We start from the raw sequence: 20,339 nt of genomic DNA, 5'->3' as shown, positions 1-20,339 counted from the left end.
GCGAGGGAAATGTGCACACAGGGTGCCCTAAAAGTCGCTCGAAATCGGGAAATAAGGGGTTCCCGAGGACATTTGAAGCAACTTTTTCCTTTGCAAAAACTTTCTCCGACGCGTCGTTGACGAGTTATTAGCGAAAAACGGTGACCAATCAGAGGCGAGCTCGGCTGGCGCGAGGCGGCCTAGCGTCAGCCGCGCTCTCATTGGTCAGTGTTTATCGTCAATAACTCGTAAACGAAGCCGTGGATTGCATTTCTGCTGAGGAAAAAGTTGCTTCAAACGACCTGAGGAATCATCCTGTGTTTGTTTTATCGTTTTCGATGTACGGTAGATTCTCCCTAATTGTCACTCAGCTTGGAAACACAAATTGACAATCCCAGAAGAGCAGGTATGATTAATACTATTAATTTTGTAATTATAATTGTTGAGAATCGGTAGAAGAATAATATAATATAATAGTAAGAATAATATAATATAATAATAAGAATAATATAATATAATAATAAGAGAATAATATAATATAATAGTAAGAATAATATAATATAATAATAAGAATAGTATAATATAATAGTAAGAATAATCGTTTCTCCTCTTCCCAAATTGTCCATTTTTGTCTCCAAGCTGAGCGTCAATTAGGGAGAATTTGCTGTAAAGGCGACAATAATGTTCTGAGGAACTTAACAGTTTGGTGCACTGCGATGGAGATACTTTCGTCTGCAGTCGGCCTTTGAACTTCAGCTGTGAACGCGACGCCACCCTGGCGCCACCGGCGCGCGACATTTCGATAGGGTCTAACATGTTGCACTTGGTCAGTTGGTGTGATAGGTCATAGTTGATCTCGAAACTGCTTGCTGGTACGAGCAGGTACAGCAAACAAATTAAACATACTTTACATTATTAGCCAGCGATTAGTCAGTAGTTACGTACAAAATGAAGACGCTTGAACATTAGCATTCCGCAGTAGTAGCGCAATGGCGTGCCGGTCCAACCTAACCTAGAGGCCTAATCGAGTCTACAGGCGATCTCATGATCTCGCGACACGTAATGTATTATATAATAAATATATATTATTATTATATATATAATATGTAAGAATATAATATATATATATATATAATAAATTATATTCCATCAGATTCTCAGGTCTCTCCAGTGAAATAAGAATTATTAATCGACGGGAAGAGCGAGATTGAACAGCCACAAATATTAATGAAAATGTCCAATGAGTGCCATTAACGAAGCTCGTTATCGATCAAAGAGCGTTAATGATTGCGAACCGGCGGGAAATGCCCTAAAAAATTCACGAAGTAGCCGGCTTCTGCGATTCGCGTAACGCTTTCAGCGCTGTCGTAAATTTATTTCCACCTCGTCCGTGAAATGATCGCCGATGAAACGGGGCTGATGTGGAATTACACCCCCGCAGAGTCATTTTATTAATATCGGCCGACGAGTGTTCGCGAGAATTCCTGTTTGGCGAGTTAATTGGCGCGAAGATTGAAAATTTACACAGAAGTAATTGCGCGCCGCGGAATAAAATTTTCCGAAACGATTTCGAAAACGTTGCCGACGCGTTCGGAAATATTTCGACGGATAAATGATCGTTTAAACCGGCGTACATTTTCGTTGGAACCGTTTACTTACCACGATTAAATACGATCGAGAAAATTCTCTTGTTGATTCAATAATAATATTTCACCATGAAATAATACTTTTGTTGATTTAGTAGTATATTTCTTCGAGAAATAATATACTTTTGTAAGTTTATTAGTATATTTCTTTAACAAATAATACTTTTGCTGATTTAGTAGCATATTTCTCTTTATAATATCTATTATTTCTTTATAAAGAAATAATACTTTTGTTCATTTAATAGTATAACTATCATAACCTACGTTCGCTGTTCGGACGAAGCACCGCACGGTTTTCCCTGAAAACACGCGGCAGAGTTTAAGAAGGAACGACTCTCGCTAACAACGTACTACTTCCACGTCTTTTAAGAGTAGAATCCAGCGATTTCCCGGAAAAGTTTAGAACGTTTCCCCGCCGCTTACCGGCGGAATAATTCTTGTTGCGCCAGTTCCGCGCGCGTAATTCTTCGCGGAAAGTTTTCCAGCGTGGGAATTACCGGAACCTGCTTCGCGTCGGAGAAACGTCAATTCCAGGGGCGGCGGAATGTGCGTGCGTAGGCACGAGGGAGGGGGAAGGAGGCTCGTCGAGCATAAAAGCAGCGGCGGCCGGGAAGGGGAGGGGGGATCGGTGAAAGGCACTTTCCGAGCTACCTGTTGAGCTACCTATGTGTTCTAGGCAGGCCTCTTTTGTACGGTCATCAAGGCGGTGGAAATAGCACTCCTCGCGGCCGGATTTTCAAGTCGCCGCCGACGACGTACTGCATCCTGGGACACGTCTCGACCGAGGACCGCCTCAATTACCGTTGTCTCCACTCCTCCGCACGCGTGCATTCGACGCACCACACAGACACTCTGCTCGGCATTCTCGGGGATCTCTCGCGGACGCCATTTGCCACCACAGTTTTCACGGAACAGCTGCGCCTCTTCAGGAAATAATTTAGCACTTCGAAGGCATCTTTCTTTCAATGAGTAATATTTTTGAGAATGTTTTAGCATATTTCTGAGGGAAATTATGTCTTCTATGTATTGCTGATGTCTCTTTTTTTCAAGAAATAATATTCTTCGATAGCTTCATTTGAGAAATAACATTTTTAACCATTTTGCAGGCTTTTGTATTCAGGAGACAATATTTTTTGAAGTTTGTTAAGGCGATTCTTTGAGGAATAATGCTTTTGTTGGTTTGGTAGAATATTTTTCCAAGAAATAATATTGTTGTTGGATTAGTAGTTAATATATTACATCAAGGAGTAATATACTTTTGCTGATTCAATAATGTATTTCTCTCCAAGAAGTAGTACTTTTGTTGATTTAATAGCGCACTGTATTCTTCCAAGAAATTTGTTGCTATCTAGTAGTATATTTCTTCATGAAATAATACGCTTTTCTTGTTTTAGCAGTATATTGCATCGAGAAATAATATACTTTTGCTGATTTGGTAGCATATTCCTCCAAGAAAAAATACTTTTGTCAAATCAATAATATATTTCTTCAAGAAATAATACACTTTTGTAGCTTTTCTAGCATATTTATCCCCCAAAAACAAATACTTCTGTATATTTACCAGTATATTCCCTCGACGAATAACATCAAATTAAATGCATCAACAGCCCCCTATAAGAAATAACATGATTCAACGAGACCTGCTAAAATGTTCTTGAATGATGGACAACCATGAATGTAAATAAACTACCACCACAATGTTCTCCCTGTCGATTCGAATTACAGCATTATTTCGAACGGTCAGAAATCGGCGAGTTCCGCCCCCCCCCAAAAAAAGAAAAAAAGAAATACCGTTATATCTTCCGAAAGTTGGGCAGCTTGTTAATTTTCCGTTCGTGGAACGAGTCGCAGCAAACGTGTCCGTCCGGCTGCGTCTGAAGTTCGGTTGGCGGGACACAAAACCTTTCGGCGCGACGACGAGTGCTCCGCGGGAACAACTCTGTAACGCGTTTAAATACGGCCAACTTTCCGCGAAACAATGGGTCTCCGAAGTCACGGGAGAGCAACACCGGAGCTCTGGCGGTGAAATTGTAACAGGGCCAATTCCCGTAACAAAATCCAGGAGCTCTCATTTCCGTTTATAAACTATACATCCGTTATGATAAGATATATATAATACTAATATATACTATATATATATATATATATATATATATATATAATACTAATACATAATACTATATATATAATACTATACACCCGTTATGATAAGATAATATACACATATATAAACCATTGTATTTCGCCCAGGGAACACAGTGTTGATTCTAACCTCAGAACCCGCCGGATCTTTCACCAGTGTCATTGTAATTTGTGTATCGCAATTTGTGTAAAACGAAATAAAAGGAGTAGTAAGTTGAGCTACGGCTCAACTACCTTTCTTTTTTATTATCTCTAATCACAGTTTTACGTGACAAAATCGTCGAGGAGAGTCGCGCGAGCCGCGGAACGTTTTCTTCTGTTCCGTAAATTGCCTGTTTGGAGAGACACTCGCGTGGGCGCGCTGCGATCGATTCCAAACCCGGTGGAAACTTGCGAGTGACGGTTTTTAATAAACAGAAGAAGGTTCTCGCGCGATTCTGGAGGAGGTGTTGCCCGGATTTTCGTCCGACGATTTAATGAAAAACCGCGCATCGTTCGTGGACAAAAACCGTTCATTTCGTGGCTTTCTGTTCGACCTAAGGAGCCTTCGTATTTTCCATCTTCGTGTCGCTCGACTTCTCGGTGAAGAAGTACTTTTTTTGTGACAAATATCTTAACCTTTCGGCGCAATATTTTCATTGGAAATTGTGCTCGGTATGGCAGAAGATTTTTATTTCTCGTTACCGTATTAAGTATATAATTATTTAATAATATGCTCAGTATAATTAAGTAACATGATATATATATTATGTATATAATATTATACATATTATGTATACATTATACTTAATTCATAAGAATAATTATAATTACCATATAATTTACATTACATTAAACAATGTAAGTTGGAATTTCGATTTCTCCGTTGGAATTCGAATCAGCGTAAAAAAGAAATGCTATAAAAATATGCATTCTCAAAATTTCATCTGACAAATTATATATATAATTATAATTGATTTTCAGTTAAATGGCCAGGCTCGGAGCAGTTAGCCAGCGATTTCGGTGGAAAAGTGGAGCAGCTTAAAAACTGAAAAGGGATGAAGACGCGGAGATGAAGCCTCGAGCCGTAAGCAAGGAGGCAGTAATAACAGTGGGTAACGGGAGCCGTGCTTCTTGTCCCGTGAAAGACGCTCCTCCTCCTCGACGTGGAGCATAACGAGACGCTTTTTCCCGTCGACGCGCTGCGCGACGGCACGAGGAGGGGAGGGGAGCGGAGGGGAGGGCCCCTACGTCGACGCTTCTTCGACGATCTCGGGCTGCTATTACCGTCGCGGGAGGATCTCGATGCGAAGACAAAGGACTCTCGGTGCCACTGGTTGCCAAGCGAAGGATCCTCGGCGTTAGTCAGACATCGAGTCCTGTCCCTCGGTATAAAATGATACGGAACGGTCCGGAAACGGTGTCACGTTACAAGTGGCCTGCTCTCGTATTCCCGGATCATCGGACCTCCTTCTCGATATTTTCTTAATAATTCGACTGCGGATTTTATGCATCTTATACACAAGGTAGCCTCGCTATAAACATGGTTTGTTGGTTTGTTAGTGTGTTTCCTGAAGAAATAATACTTTTGTTGATTTAATTAGTGTAATGTAGTCTTCCAAAAAATTTGTTGCTATTTAGTAGTGTATTTCTTCGTGAAATAATATGCTTTTGTTGTTTATTGCATCGAGGTTATGTCGAGGTACTTACTTTTCCTGATTTAAGTAATACTTCTCCTGATTTAGTAGCATATTTTTCCAAGAAAAAATACTTTCGTTGATTTAGTACTAAATTGCATCGAGAAATGATATACCTTTCTTGGTTTAATAGCATATTTCTTTAAGAAATAATACTTTTATTGATTTAGTAGCATGTTTCTCCAAGAAATAATGCTTTTGTTAATTTAGTAATATATTTCTTCAAGAAATAATGCTTTTGTTAATTTAATAGCATATTTCTCCAAGAAATAGTACTTTTGTTAATATAATAGTATATTTCCTCAAGACATTTTTTACTGACTCTGGGTCTCGTATAACACGGTTTCACACAATGCGGCATTTTCTAGGCAAAAAAATGAGCAGCCGAGGCACAAAACACTGGCGCTGTGTTAGAAGATTTCAAGAAGAAGAACTCAATTACTTGCGACAAGGATAAATGTCTACACATTTCCTGCTTATAATAATATATTAATATTATAATAATAATTATATTAATATAAAATACAATATATAAAATAAAATATAATATATAAAATATAAAATATAGAAATAAAATGTAAAATATAAAAATAGAATATAAAATATAAAAATAAAATACAAAATAATAAAAATAAAATATAAAATATAGAAATAAAATATAAAATATAAAAATAAAATATAAAAAAGATATCGCCGGGAAAGGTCCCCTGCACTATAACACTATGAAAATACGTCGCACAAGTAGCATACTAAAAAGAAGTGAAGAAAAGAGACAAAAGATAATGCAATAAAAAAGAAGAAGGAAAAAATAGAAGATAGAAGATAATACAAGTGATTAAGATGTATATAAACAATGAGAAACGCAGAAGATAGAAGAAAATAATACAATATTGCGAATCAGCCTGTAGCAAAGAAAATGATAATTATCTCCGACCACCGGGAGGTAACGGTGTTTTAATATCGAAACGTCGACGGGTTCAACGAGTGCTGTTTCCACGCGGCCGCTGCGTTTCGTGTTCGATTAACGCTCGTCACCGGGCGCGTCAACTTTTATCGAATCAAAGCGCGAAAATAATTAACCGATGACAGCCGACGTGACGACACCCGGCCACCGGCCGACGGTCCCCCCGCACGAATTTTAATGGACCCCTGACAGGTAGCAAACGGTGGTAGCAAACGCCGCTTTGATATCAAAATAGCCGCGCGCGCGAAACTCGCGTGTATTTTCATCGTCGCGGAAACGGGTATCAATTAATTACAAAGGAATTAGCTCGGTTGCATTAATTTCTAGCCATTACCGTTGAACGTGTCGCGTGCCGCTGTGCGACAATTAGCCCGTGGGCCCGTCGCAGACCGTCGGATTTCTGTACGAAATGATTGCGGAGTGGATTGACGCGCGTCGAACAATTGTGACAGTTGCAAAAATTGCTGCGATATTATAATCGTTTGATCGAGGAAATCTGATATAGCGCAAATAGAACGAGTTATTATACTGTAAATATGCTATAGTTATTTTACTATAATTAATTCATTACAGTCAATTAACATTAAATAACGACAATCAACGTCAGAGTAAACTGTCGACAAATATTAAAAATAGAAGAATTTAATTAATGGAACCGAAACTGGACAGTTAAAATTTACAAATTTTATAATTAAATTTATATATATATAATTAAATATAGTAATACAAAATTTATAATAGTATTAAATTTATAATAATATAAATTTATAATAATATCAAAGTTATAATATAAAATTCATAATATAAAGCTTACAATAATATAAATTTATAATAATATAAAATTCATAATATAAAGCTTACAATAATATAAATTTATAATAATATAAATTTTATAATATAAAATTTATAATAATAAAGATTTAAAAGAATATAAAATTTATAATAAATTTAATTATAATAATTATATATAATTATAATAAAATTAATATAAATTTTATACCACAAAATTTATAATACTATAAAAGTTACGAATATAAAATTTACAATAATATCAAATTTATAAATATTAATTCAACCCTTTCGTGCTCCGAAAATCCTACCAACATTCAATTTGTTCAACACAATTGTACGGTAAAAATGCCGTTCAAAAGCTAGCGAAAAATCAGCGCGTCAGCTGAAATGAATATTCTAATTTCATTTCTGCTAAAAGGAATTTTCCAATTCTCGAGAGAATTGTTTCTTAATACCCGCGATCGAAGAAGCTCGAGGCCCGTCGGCGACTGGAATTTCCTCGATGATTAAGAGCCCGGCGAATCGATGATTAGGTACGAAAATTACCACGCACGTAATCGGGGAGGAAAAAACGGGTCGACCGAAATGTCAGCAGGATAATTGAAATCCGCGGATATCTGTGTGTGTGTATCATCATTCGTATTTTCTTATTCGAAGTTGCTTACAGTTTCTAGCAATTAATAGAACTTCGTAGTAGCAAATATTAAATATATTGTTTATATTTATGTATCTTTAATATTAAATATATTGTTTATATTTATATATTTTTAATATTAATTACTATTATTATATTAATAACTTTTAATAATAATATTATATTTATATATTTTTAATATTAATATTATATTTATATATTTTTAATATATTGTTTGTATTTAATATTTAAGAAGCTATTTTAGCTCGAAACTATTTTAATTCTAAGTCGAAAATAATTTCCTCTGAGCTATACAGTATTTCTATTTCAATTTATTACATTAATATTATTATTATTTATTGCATTTTGTGCATATGAAATTGAAGCCTTGTGACTCATGCAACAATTACCCTTTTAACAAATTTTTAAAAACATAAACAAGTCTGACAACGTAAATATTATCTTGATACACAATATAACAATTTTTGTTGTTTATTCGGGGTCGCTACTGGAGCAAATGAAATTAGGAGGAAGCTGAAGAAAGCAGAAGAAATGAAGAGAAAGAAACTAGAAGCAAAAAGAAGGAAACCGGAAGAAAAAGCAAAAAGACAAAGCAAAAAGAAATATGTTAGAATAAGAAAAATCGGGCTCCGCTTCCCAAATTGCCCATTTTTGTTTCCAAGCTGAGGGTCAATTAGGGAGAAATTACTGTACGTTATAAATAGCCTTTTGTTCATAAGGCAATGTAAACAATTTACTCCTCCTAATATTCAGTTGCAAATGTATTTTCTGCTGAATATTTGAAATATTATTTAGAATATTGGATTATATTATAATATATTATATTATTATATTATTATATTAATATATTATATTATAATATATTATAGTATATTATAATATTAGATTATTTAGAAATTTTTCTTTTAGTAATTTTAGATTACTAATTTATTTCAGAAGTTTCAACGCATCGTACAGTAATAGTTTCGAACGAACGCGAAGCAGTGCCATTTTAGCATTTTATCCATTGACGGCCGCCACTGTGCGGCGACCCGTTGTTTTTACAGCGGATCGAACGCAGCCCAGCTTCCACGCGTCTATCGGCGTTCGGGGAATTTTCATCGATTGTTTTCAATTCCCGTGGCGAATCTTCTCTATCGCCCCGTAAAGCCTGCGAAAGATTCCGGATTATTCGGGAACCTCGGAATAGAATGGGGTGTACGCGTAGTCAGGGGATTCTCGTTGAGAACGGACTTGGCTCCTCCTCGGAACAGCTCGTTTCGCCGCGATCGTTCCGATCGGAACTCTTGCGAAATTTTCGAGTCTATATTTTTCATCCACACGACTGTGTCGACTATTCCGTTTCGCTCTCTCTCTCTCTCTCTCACTCTCTCTCTCTCGAGAATTCTCTCTTTCGATAATTCTCTCTCTCTTTCTCTCTGTCTTCCAATTTCTCTCTCTCTCTCCCTCCCTATCTCGATAATTCTCTCTCTCTCCCTCTCTCTCTCTCTCTCTCTCGATAATTCTCTCTCCCAATTTCTCTCTCTCTCTCTCTCCCTCTCTCTCTCGATAATTCTCTCTCCCAATTTCTCTCTCTCTCTCTCTCCCTCCCTCTCTCTCTCTCGATAATTCTCTCTCCCAATTTCTCTCTCTCTTTCTCTCTCTCGATAATTCTCTTCCTCTCTGTCTTCCAATTTCTCTCTCTCTCTCTCTCCCTCTTTCTCTCTCTCTCTCGATAATTCTCTCACCCAATTTCTCTCTCTCTCTTTCTCTCGATAATTCTCTCCCAATTTCTCTCTCTCTCTCGATAATTCTCTCTCCCAATTTCTCTCTCTCTCTCTCTCTCTCTCGATAATTCTCTTTCTCTCTGTCTTCCAATTTCTCTCTCTCTCTCCCTCCCTCCCTCTCTCGATAATTCTCTCCCTTTCCCTCTCTCTCTCTCGATAATTCTCTCTCCCAATTTCTTTCTCTCTCTCTCTCTCTCTCTCTCTCGATAATTCTCTCTTTCTCTCTCTCTCTCTCTCTCTCGATTTCTCTCTCTCTCTCTCGATGTCTCTCTCTCTCTTTCGATAATTCTCTTTTTCTCTTTCTCTCTCTCTCTCTCCCTCTTTCCTTCTCTTTCAGTTTAACAGAGGTTTCATTCCACCGATAAATAAAGTTATTATTATTTCTTGAATTTCAACAAACAGATCGAACACAAAAATCGATCTAGCAAATAGTTTTTTATTTACCATCTAATATGATTTAATCGCGAAGGCATATGATTTCGTATTTTGTCTTTTCTAATCGCTATTGTTGAATCGTGTCACTTAACGCAGACATCTCATAAAGAGAGAACATATATATTTTATACCCTCCCCAATTACACAAAAGTTCCAATTGAAAGCTCAAATAGCGAAAAGTATTTAAAGTTATTTCCGAAACTATAAATATATAATTCTATATTATTATTTTCATTTCTATCTACAATTTGTATTATTATTTTCTATTCGGCCGAGATTTCCGTCGAGTTTCGCCCGCGTAGCAGCGAAATTCAAAATAACAAATTCTTCGAAAATCCTTCGATCAGCATTTTCCCGCCGATTGGAATTCTTCGCGGTAACAGGAGACGCGTCGGAAAAACACTTTCGAAACAGCCCTCTCCGTCCGTTTATTCGGCGCGTCAGACCGATTCACGCGCTGAATTACCCGCGAACTTCTCCGTAGAGCTAGTTACCGGAATCACGGCGGCTCGTAAATAAGCCAGCGATGCCCGGCGAATGCCGGACCAAAATCCCGTGATTACGTTGCGCGTCCGAGAGAGGCGCACCGTGGTCCCGTGTGGCGCCATAAAGATTTCAAAAACTCTCCGCAACAATAGCAGATGGGCAACGAGACCGCGGCGCGGCGCGGCGCGGCGCTGGACCGCCGGGAGCTGGAAGTAGAAGCTGCCAACAATGGTCGGACACCGGTCGGAATATTACCTTTCCCGGGAACCCCTTAAAAAGTTGCTGGGAAGTTTTCTTAATTTACGGCTGATCCCTCGTGAAAGATAAAGGAGCACAGTGGAAGCGGCCGGCAAAGGTCGGACATGGCATAAGCCGCGCGATGCGGATCCCCGTGAATGATGCCCCCCCCCCCCCGCAAAATATTCGCCCGTGGATCGTCGTCCGCAATTTTAACGGGGCGTAATTCTCGCTCGAATATTTTAATGGGTTCGCGTAAGCCCTCGAGTTCATAACGAGCGTCGAGTGGAAACGGTCGACATTGGTCAGACGTGTTTCAAGCACGGGGACATGGGAATTTTGTCGCGAGGCTCGTTCAGAAAGTTTGTGGGCCGGTCATCGGCCACTTCGGCGCAGTGCGGGGGCGAGTGTGCCAATTACTGTGGCCTGACGATAATTTCATAAGTGTTTGAAAATAACGCGATTAATTAGGCTAGTTTGTCGTGGCATGAAGTATTGTCGCTTCTGTATGACGAGTATACTCGTCGTGACACGAAATACTGTGATTTTTACATGACGAGTATACTCGTCGTGACACGAAATACTGTGATTTTTACATGACGAGTATACTCGTCGTGACATAAAATATTGCGGATGACGAATTCGTGACGAGTATACTCGTCGTGACACGAAATACTGTCAGTTTTACTTGACGAGTATACTCGTCGTGACATAAAATATTTCCACTTCTTCGTGACGAGTATGCTCGTCGTAATACAAAATATTGCCATTTATACATGACGAGTATATTCATCATAACACAAAATATTGCCATTTACTCATGACGAGTATACTCGTCGTGACACGAAATACTGTGATTTTTACATGACGAGTATACTCATCGTGACATAAAAAATTGCGGATGACGAATTCGTGACGAGTATACTCGTCGTGACACGAAATACTGTCAGTTTTACTTGACGAGTATACTCGTCGTGACATAAAATATTTCCACTTCTTCATGACGAGTATACTCGTCGTAATACAAAATATTGCCATTTATACATGACGAGTATATTCGTCATAACACAAAATATTGCCATTTACTCATGACGAGTATACTCGTCGTGACACATAAAATACTGCAGCTTCTCCACAACGAGTATACTCGTCGTGACACAAAATACTGTCACTTTTCAATGACGAATATACTCGTCGTCGCATAAAATACTGCAGCTTCTCCATGACGAGTAAACTCGTCGTGACACACAAAATACTAAAGCTTCTCCACGACGAGTATACTCGTCATAACACAAAATACTGCCACTTCTCTATGATGAATATATTCGTCGTGGCATAAAATACTGCTACTTCTCCATGACGAGTATACTCGTCATAACCCATAAAATACTGCAGCTTCTCCACGACGAGTATACTCGTCATAACACAAAATACTGCCACTTGTCAATGACGAGTATACTCGTCGTGACGCAAAATACTGCCATTTCTCCATGACGAGTATACTCGTCGTGCCACAAAATACAGCCAAAAAATAGTCGATCTTCGAACAGCTGTAACTTCGTCGAAAATTATCACAAAATTCCGCCTTTCCTCTCAAATTGAAGCTTGAAATCTCTACCTCGCGACACCGTATTTCAATTTTCAACGTCGCGCATCCCTGCGACCGTAGCATCGAAAATCTGCGGGCACGTTCGCGACGCGCGTTCATCGTTCGAAGCGCCGTAACTTCGCGAGAAAAAATCGCAGCGACTCGATTCCGCCCACGAATCAAAGGGGAAAGTCCGAACTTTGCGACCGTGTAAACGGCACGCTCGAGAAAAATTGTTCCAGGTCCGTGGAGGGCGTTCGACTTCGCGCTTTTTCGGTATCGCGAGCACGCCCCGCGGATTTAGGACGCCACGGTCGCGGGGACGCGCGACGTCGAAAATTAGAATACGACGTCGTAAAGTAGAATTTTCAAGCTTCGATTCGAGAGAAAAGTCATATTTTTGCGACGGCGTTTAACGAAGTTACAGCTGTTCGAATATCGACCTTTTATCGGCCAAATATTAACGACGCTTTCGATTTAACCGTCGAGCGTGTATCTTCATTGTTGCACACTGTATCCAGGCGATTCTTTTTTTTTCTTTTTTTCCTGAAAATCGAAAACGAGATCCACATTCCAGCTTGTTCCGCTGATTTATTTATCGTACCGATGACGCACGGCACGCCGGAATGCCGACACGGACATTTAATTTCGCAAATATATTTGCAAAATACCGACGGCGAAAAACGCTGCGTTCCCCGCGCAACGAACGCTCTCCGCCAGCTCTCTCAACATATTTTTTTTTACACCCGTTAAAACGTCGACAAAACATCTCGCAAAAATCGCGTTCGATTTTATTCGAGAGAGAGTCCGGCGGAATATTTCTCCCGAAAAAATCAATGCTTTCCACGGTTTTCGGCGATCAACGCCGCGACGAAAAAAGGTCGCGAGAGGCCATTATACCTCGTTTATGGTCGTTCGCCTCGATATTTCATGTTACAAGGAACAATCTAGAATCTGAAATATCAGTCGATGAAACGAGCGAAACGAAAACAAAAACGGGGCGACGTAATCGATCGGGCGACGATCGTTCGCGCGAACGGATTCGAATCTCGCGCGCGCGAAAAAAGAGAAATTACGTCGACGGCGACAAGGAGGAGAGGATAGGGAAGGGTGCGGCGCCGGTTGTAATTGTTTGCGCTACGACAATTCTTTTTTTTTTGCCGCAAACCTTTTTTCCGCGCTGCGGGACTCCCGTAAAAATTTATCGTCGACGTTTGCCAGCCGCGAAAAAACCATTTCGCCCGGAGTTAATAGCAGTTTCATTTCGCTGCCGTAATCGTTCGCTTAACAACGCTCGTTCGGCGGTAAACCATCCGCCATGGGAATCAATCTGCCCGGCCCGGCCCGGCCCGATCCGCCCCCGTCACACCAATTTCACCGTCGCTTTTCACTTCTTTCTCGGTTAACGACCGCCGGACAAACTATCAACATCAAAACGTTGCGCCCGTAATTTTCCGATGCAGTGGTCTCTCCAAACAGGCAGTTCGTTAGGGTCGGGCCCGTTCCCTTGGAAATTCTGCCGACGGACGCGAGAATGTTGCGCCCCGACGCGACGCATTTTCAGCGTGTTTTTTTTGGTTTCTTTTTTCTTGATTTATTTCGAGAAACATTTCCTTCGACGACTATTTCTAACTATTTTTAAAATATTCTATTTTGAACGACGCCTGCGCAACGGTCGATATTCGAACAGCTGTAACTGAAACAGCGACCGTCGGCTATTTAAATTGTAATTTTAGCGAGAACCAAAAGCACGCTCTCAAATTTCAAGATATTTAGAATATTTCGAGGCCGATGCTGCGCGAAGGTGTTCGCATGGTTATAAAAATAAGGTTAGAAGAGAATCGCGATGTCGCGGCTGTTAATTTCGCCTGGAAACGGTGCGCGACAACGAAGAAATACGCTCGACGGTTGAATCGAAAGCGTCGCTAATTTTTGGTCGACGAACGGTCGATATTCGAACAGCTGTAACTTCGTTAAACGCTGTCGCAGAAATATGACTTTTCTCTCGAATCGAAGCTCGAAAATTCTACTTTACGACGTCGTATTCTAACTTTCGACGTCGCGCGTCCCCGCGACCGTGGCGTCCTAAATCCGCGGGGCGTGCTCGCGATACCGAAAAAGCGCGAAGTCGAACGCCCTCCACGGACCTGGAACAATTTTTCTCGAGCGTGCCGTTTACACGGTCGCAAAGTTCGGACTTTCCCCTTTGATTCGAGGGCGGAATCGAGTCGCTGCGATTTTTTCTCGCGAAGTTACGGCGCTTCGAACGATGAACGCGCGTCGCGAACGTGCCCGCAGATTTTCGATGCTACGGTCGCAGGGATGCGCGACGTTGAAAATTGAAATACGGTGTCGCGAGGTAGAGATTTCAAGCTTCAATTTGAGAGGAAAGGCGGAATTTTGTGATAATTTTCGACGAAGTTACAGCTGTTCGAAGATCGACCATTTTTCGGCCGAAAATCAGCGACGCTTTAATTTCGCTGTCGCGCGTATTTGCGAAATTAATTTATTCGGGACGAAATTATGGCATCTCCTCTTACAAAAAATCGTCTATTTTTCTTCGCAAACTCAAGACTAAATTACGGAGAATTTACCGTACTTTTAAATATTTTCCTCGAAACGAGATGTCCCGTCGTTCCGGCGAAATTATATTTGGACCCTAATTAAGATGGGATTTCGTAAGGAGAGCGCGTCGTCATCCTGCATTCCGCGATGGTAATTACGACAATGGCCGTGGGTTTTCTGTCGGAAAAATGGTGAACCCGTTGTCTGAATTTTCTGACTGCCGGCCGTGGTGGTGGCTCTCCTTCTCGTCGTTCCTCCTCCAATTCCATCTCTTTTGAAAGGAAAGCGTCTTATTTGCCGAGCCTCGGGACATTAGAAGCTTTAGCGGAATTGCGATTCAAATAAGGAATAGGCAAATACTTCCTTTGTTCGGCTCCGCGGAGGGCGTTCGCTTCCTCCCCACGGCTCGATATTCGATAGAGAGAGAGAGAGAGAGAGAGAGAGAGAGAGAAATCAAGAGAGAGAGAAATCAAGAGAGAGAGAGAAATTGTGAGGGAGAGCGAGAGAAGGAGAGAGAGAGAAATCGAGAGAGAGAGAGGGAGAGAGAATTATCGAGAGAGAGAGAGAGAGAGAGAGAGGGAAAGAGAGAATTATCGAGAGAGAGAGAGAGAGAGAGAGATTTATCGAGAGAGAGAGAGGATTATCGAGAGAGAAAGGGAGAATTATCGAGAGAGAGAGAGAAAAATCGAGAGAGAGGGAGAGAGAGAAAAATCGAGAGAGAGAGAAATTGTGAGAGAGGGAGGGAGAGAGAGAGAGAGAGAGGAACGAGCGAGCCGTCGAAACTAATGGATGCTTCGAATGTCTCCCCGAGAAACGTTCAACGCTCCACTTTGTAAAATTGTTTATTTTGGAGCGCCGTGTCGTCCCTTTGAGAACTGGGCAACGGAACGCATCGATCGAGAAAACAGTCGGCAAGCGTTTCCGGCCTTCGTCGCTGGACTTTTTAACGAGGCGTTTAAAAATCCATGTTCGTGCAATACCTTTTTCTTTTTCTTCTTATTTTTACTTGTAGAATGTGCTGGCAAAGTTTTGCGGCTATAATTTGGACACCCGGTATATCGTTAAATATTGTTCTTGTTGTTCTTATTATTTTCATTATTCTTATTCTTATTATTTTTATTATTCTTGTTATTATTATTTGTATTATTCTTGTTCTTATTATTTTTATTATTCCTACTCTTATTAGTTTTATTCTTATTATTTTTATTATCCTTATTATTATTATTTGTATTATTCTTGTTCTTGTTATTTTTATTATTCATATTCTTATTTTTATTATTTTTATTATTCCTATTCTTATTATTTTTATTATTCTTATTCTTATTATTTTTATTATTCCTATTCTTATTATTTTTATTATTCTTATTCTTATCATTTTTATTACTCCTATTCTTATTATTTTTATTACTCCTATTCTTATTATTTTTATTATTCCTATTCTTATTATTTTTATTACCCCTATTCTTATTATTTTTATTATTATTATTATTCTCGTTATTCTTGTTATTCCTGTCAGTTCTATTATTCTTGTTATTTTTACTACTCTCGTTATTCTTGTTATTCCTGTTATTTCTATTATTCTTGTTATTATTATACTTATTATTCTTGTTATCCTCGTTATTCTTATTATTTTTGTTATATCTACTATTCTTGTTATTCTTATTATTTGTATTACTCTTGTTATTCTTGTCATATTTCTTGTTATTATTTTTATTCTTGTTATTCTTATTATTCTTATTCTTATTATTCCCATTATTCTTATTGTATAGGTGACATATATAGGAGACAGTCGACAAGGACTCGCGAACCAAGGACTCGTCGCACTGCATATTTTTCATCGACAATGTTGCGTTGCAGTGCATCTTCCTGTTGCGTATCCGCATCTCGACTGCAGAGCCCGTCCATCGATTTCCCTTAGCATTATCCTGGACGCGTGCGAACCGGAGGGCACCGACAGAAAACTGAAGCAGCTCTCGCGTAAGGCCAGTCCGCGGATAAATACTGTCGTGTACGGATTCCACGCGCGATTTCCCAATGAATCGCGGCGAAACGTTCTCTGCCCGCGTGCTTTATCCCCTTATTCTTTCTTTCTGGGAGCGTGCGACGCACCGCGACCAAGAATATTCGTTCTATTCCAAGCCGGAAATGTGTTCCGTACGTTTCCCCGTACTTCGACTCTCATTCAATACTCTATTCTTTCGCGGAAGCTCCCGAGATCAAAATGAAATCTACCGGCGATGGTTGGACACGTTACTTACTCGGTTACGAGGCAAACATAATTCCGCTTGTTCGAACTATACTCTCTCTCTCTCTCTCTTTCTCTCTCTATCTCGCTCTTTGTGTTCATTTTCTCTCCCTCTTTCTCTATCAATTTCTCTTTTTCTCAATTTCTCTCTCTCTCTCTCTCTCGATTTCACTCTCTCCCAATTTCTCTCTCTCTCTCTCTCTCTCTCTCTCTCTCTCTAGATTTCATTCTCTCTCAATTTCTCTCTCTCTCTCTCCCACTCACTCTTTCGATTTCTCTCTCTCTCCCTCTCTCTCGATTTCTCACTCTCTCCCTCTCTCCCGAATTCTCTCTCTCTCTCTCTCTCTCACTCGATTTCACTCTCTCCCAATTTCTCTCTCTCTCTCTCTCTCTCTCTAGATTTCATTCTCTCTCAATTTCTCTCTCTCTCTCTCTCTCTCTCTCGATTTCACTCTCTCCCAATTTCTCTCTCTCTCTCTCTCTCTCTCTCTAGATTTCATTCTCTCTCAATTTCTCTCTCTCTCTCTCTCTCTCGATTTCACTCTCTCCCAATTTCTCTCTCTCTCTCTCTCTCTCTCTAGATTTCATTCTCTCTCAATTTCTCTCTCTCTCTCTCTCTCTCTAGATTTCATTCTCTCTCAATTTCTCTCTCTCTCTCTCCCACTCACTCTTTCGATTTCTCTCTCTCTCCCTCTCTCTCGATTTCTCACTCTCTCCCTCTCTCCCGAATTCTCTCTCTCTCTCTCTCTCACTCGATTTCACTCTCTCCCAATTTCTCTCTCTCTCTCTCTCTCTCTCTCGATTTCACTCTCTCCCAATTTCTCTCTCTCTCTCTCTCTCTCTCTCTCTAGATTTCATTCTCTCTCAATTTCTCTCTCTCTCTCTCTCTCTCTCTAGATTTCATTCTCTCTCAATTTCTCTCTCTCTCTCTCTCTCTCTCGATTTCACTCTCTCCCAATTTCTCTCTCTCTCTCTCTCTCTCTCTAGATTTCATTCTCTCTCAATTTCTCTCTCTCTCTCTCCCACTCACTCTTTCGATTTCTCTCTCTCTCCCTCTCTCTCGATTTCTCACTCTCTCCCTCTCTCCCGAATTCTCTCTCTCTCTCTCTCTCTCTCTCACTCGATTTCACTGTCTCAATTTCTCTCTCTCTCTCTCGATCGATTTCACTCTCTCTCAATTTTTCTCTCTCTCTCTCTCGATTTCACTCTCTCTCAATTTCTCTCTTTCTCTCTCTCTCAATTTCACTCTCCCTCAATTTCTCTCTTTCTCTCCCTCTCTCTCAATTTCTCTCTTTCCCTCTCTCTCGATTTCACTCTCTCTCAATTTTTTTCTTTCTCTCTCGATTTCACTCTCTCTCAATTTTTTTCTTTCTCTCTCGATTTCACTCTCTCTCAATTTCTCTCTCTCTCTCTCTCTCTCTCTCTCTCCGTATGTCTCTCTGTCTCTCTCTGCGCCAGGGAAACATCAATTCCGAGACAATTTTCTGATACCTCCGTCGAAACGGAATTCTGCTCTCGTAGGCAATCAATTATATTTTTATCGGAAAAGAAATTGTACAATTTGTATTTGTATCGGAAAAGAAATTATACGGTCTAGTCGATATCTGGCGGTACAATCGAAATATGGCAGAGGGTAGAAATTCTACACGCAAAAATAGAAGTCGAAAAAAGACAGCAACAATTTTTTACTCGAAGCTTCTTTTTCAAGATAAATATGTCGAAAGTCCCGCCGTGTTCACATTGCAACAACCCTAAGTAGAATTGTCATCGCATGGTCGGACGAGTAAATTCATTTCTGCTCGATAGCATTATTTTTCAAACTATAATTTTCCTGGAAAACCGAGCCTCGAATGAAAAGCTATTGTTCAATATTTTTTCCCCCTTTTTTTGTTTACGTTGAATCGCTCTTATCGCGTTTGTGCCGCCAGTGACTGGCCACCCTGTGCAATTTACATTTTTATCGGAAAAGAAATTACGCGATGTATATGTTTCGCCAGCGTGCCTATAGCGTACAGGGTATAATAAAATTCTGACGTAATTTAATATGTATGCTCTTCGTGCCGGGACCGGGGCAAGATTTATTATGGTCGAACAGATACTTTAAGTAGATCGGTCTGCTAATGGTCAGACGGCGAGCAACGTTGCGATAAGGCGTGCGGAGAATTTTTCTTCGGGAGAGAACTGTGCCTAGGATGCGAGTCATTTCGGCGCCGTTAATGCTAGATTATTCGTTATCTAAGACGCGCAGGTTTAAGGGGATTACGCTGGCAATGATCAGACACTTTGCAAAGTGGGTTTTACGATTTTCTTTCGATATCGTGAACATTTCTTGTGCGAGACGAATTAATAAAAATAAATGAGCACACAATAATTCACCATAATTGAATTACATTTATTTTTATTATTATTGTTATTATTATTATTATTTATTATTATTTATTTATTATTTAGTATATTATATATTATATTATATATATATGTATATATATATTATATATTATTTATTATTTATTATTTATTATTTATTATTATTATTATTATTATTATTATTATTATTATTATTATTATTATTATTATTATTAGTATGAACAATAAATAATAATTTATGAGATTGTATATTTTTCTGACAAATTTTTGCATCAACTCACGTTTTGGATTTTAACGATTTTCCATTTCATTTATATTTTTAGAACGCATGAAAATCGCACTTTTTATTATCGCAAGCTATGTGACGCAATAAACGAATAAATTGTGCAACGAGAATAAATATTTTCTAACGCAGATTTCTGCGAGCTCTAGAATTGTGCAGGCCGTCTGATCGCGGCAGGCGGCGTCCACTTGAAGGTATACACGCGTAGCGCCGGCCGAGGAATAAATGCACGGTAAGTGGGATGAAAGCAGTAATATTTGTTTCACGAGGATCGTCGGAGAGAGACCATTGTAAAACCCGGCGCGCCGAGAGCACCGGGCATATAAGAAGTCTTAGAAAAGTCAAAGAGGATTTGTATTACGCCCTGTAGCTACTGTCTGGCCATTTCCAATCTTTTCTACTTACTGCTTCGTATTTCCCAACAGGTACAACAAATCCTCCGGTGATCGCGGACGCGGAAATCTTGTTTGTATCGAGGGGGACGTTTCTCGAGAGAGCAACGTTCCCGATGAA

At 39.6% G+C, this 20,339-nt stretch overlaps 1 long non-coding RNA gene across 1 annotated transcript; it reads left to right on the top strand.

Moving 5' to 3' along the window:
- Positions 1-3,782: 3,782 nt before the first annotated feature.
- LOC117223125 (uncharacterized) lies at positions 3,783-7,070 on the top strand. The gene is made up of 3 exons (XR_004490851.2): positions 3,783-4,421; positions 4,731-5,272; positions 5,812-7,070. It is a non-coding gene; the product is annotated as an uncharacterized LOC117223125 (long non-coding RNA).
- The last annotated feature ends 13,269 nt before the right edge of the window (positions 7,071-20,339 follow it).

This window comes from Megalopta genalis, unplaced genomic scaffold (assembly GCF_051020955.1).
Source record: "Megalopta genalis isolate 19385.01 unplaced genomic scaffold, iyMegGena1_principal scaffold0037, whole genome shotgun sequence".
NCBI classification, from domain to species: domain Eukaryota; kingdom Metazoa; phylum Arthropoda; class Insecta; order Hymenoptera; family Halictidae; genus Megalopta; species Megalopta genalis.
Note: the sequence above shows the minus strand (reverse complement) of the source record. Positions and strands in the feature narration are given on the sequence as shown.